Raw genomic sequence first — 2029 nt, 5'->3', positions numbered from 1 at the left:
TTTAAAATACAATCCATCTTCTTGCTGACTGGGCATCAAGTGACACACTTCTCCCCCTACCACTATGCATAGTCTAATAGGGAATGCTTAATAAACAAGTATTTATATCAAAATTTTGTTTCATTCAAGGTTTATAGTTAAGCAATTACAAAATTACACAAGTTATACCAAAGTCAAGTTCTGTTCCATTTAAAAAAAAGGGGCATTTACATATATCCCCTTCCTAACTTCTCTTATTACATATTTCCCCAATGCTAAACATACAATTACATATCACCCCTCTCTAAACAACATAAATTACATATCTCTCCATTTCATTAAAATTAACTAACTAAATGACTAATTTACCCTTACTAAACCAATTTACATACAACCCTTTCTTAATATTAAGAATTACATATATCTCCAATTTAAACCCAAAGTAACATGCATGCACTAGATTAAGGAAAAAAAAACTAAAAAAGATGTCAAATGTTTACATCATTCCAATGGTAGCTTCCAAATATTCCAAAACAGTCAAGCCAACAATCTAAAAAGGTCAAACTACCAACATTCCAAAACCGTCAAACCAACATTATAAAACATAAGAAAATACAAATTAAACACAAGAAAATTATGCACTTTTTCCTCGTTTCGTTTTACTTGATGAGGGTTGATCTTGATTTTCAGCTTCTTTGCATTTCTTTGCACGGTGTCCATACTCACCACAACGCTTACATTTTTGTCTCTTTGTAGTCTCGTCATGTGGTTTGATTCTATTCTTTCTTGGTCTTCCTGGTGGACATTTAATTGTAGGGGGATATATCATCTCCTCGGTGTCTATATGTACCCATTGATCCTTTATAGGCATTGGAGCAACTTCTAAAGCATAAGCTAATTTACACTTCTCAATAGTAAAATACGAATCAACATATATTTCCCAGTTTGCATCCCTTGTGAGAAGGATAAAAGCCGCTGCATGCACACACGGAATGCCTTCAACTTGTCAACGCCGGCAAGTTAATGTTCTTTCATCAAGTGAAACCTCCCAATTTTGGCCCGTGTGTTTTACTTCTGCTCGGTTTTCACCACTTCTACAAATTTCATACTCGCCTAAATTCTACTTACAACATTCAAATTATATTAAAAAAAAGTTCATTCAAAAAATATATATATTTAAAACATAACTCTATCCTTGGAGATTTTGTTGAGATAACTCTTAGTTTTATGTACTAAGGTACCCTTCCATTTTATAAGAAGCCTCCTTTTCTTATCCCGTTTTACCATAATCATCTCCCTAATGGAATCAAGTAGGTCAAGTACCGGCTGAACACGCACCTCACCTATCCAAGAATTAAATGCCTCCGAAATATTATTGGTAATATAATAACATTTTGACGTTGTCTCAAACTTGCCACGACTCCAAATCCTATTGTGATTCTCATTAAGATAAGTAAGTGCGTCGTTATTTGCTTCACCTATTTCATTTAATAATCGTTCAAACTCAGTTAAACGATAGGTCCTTGCAGCATGCCACAAATTTCTAGTAAAAAATTCACCACGAAAATGCCTCTTGAAATTACTATATAGGTGCCTAATGCATTCTCTATGCTCAACAGTAGGATATACTTGTGTAATTGCAATGTCTTGACCTTTTTGCGTATCGGATGAGATAACTAGTCCATTAGAAAGTACGGGGCAAGAGTAGACTACTTGTGTACAGTCACTCTCTTGGCCTTGGGTTCAGTCAATGTTTTGGTGAATACAACAGGAGTTAAAATGACACAAAATATAATAATATAATGACCTAACAAAAAAGTGAACAACTAAATGCTTTTAATATCCTATTTAGTATTTACTTTGTATTGAATGGCAAACTTTTTATTCGAAAAAGAACCCGCTCTAAATTAGCCAGATGCTAGACTAGAGGAGCACACCCAACAATAAATTACAAGCTAGAAACTAAAGCTATATATCACTGAAGAGGTAGGTCCCAGCAGAGCCCAGTTGGACCCGCAAGACTCACCTTCAACAGGGACGTCTGCGCAAA

The 2029-nt window shown here is 34.7% G+C and overlaps 1 long non-coding RNA gene across 1 annotated transcript; it reads left to right on the top strand.

The window, feature by feature from the left end:
* The first annotated feature begins 613 nt into the window (after positions 1-613).
* On the top strand, positions 614-1148 carry LOC143607569 (uncharacterized). The gene is made up of 2 exons (XR_013148992.1): positions 614-777; positions 1019-1148. It is a non-coding gene; the product is annotated as an uncharacterized LOC143607569 (long non-coding RNA).
* The last annotated feature ends 881 nt before the right edge of the window (positions 1149-2029 follow it).

Source organism: Bidens hawaiensis, unplaced genomic scaffold (assembly GCF_021521415.1).
Source record: "Bidens hawaiensis isolate Kalapana, Puna unplaced genomic scaffold, B.hawaiensis_p1.1 tig00083618_1, whole genome shotgun sequence".
Lineage (NCBI taxonomy): Eukaryota > Viridiplantae > Streptophyta > Magnoliopsida > Asterales > Asteraceae > Bidens > Bidens hawaiensis.
Note: the sequence above shows the minus strand (reverse complement) of the source record. Positions and strands in the feature narration are given on the sequence as shown.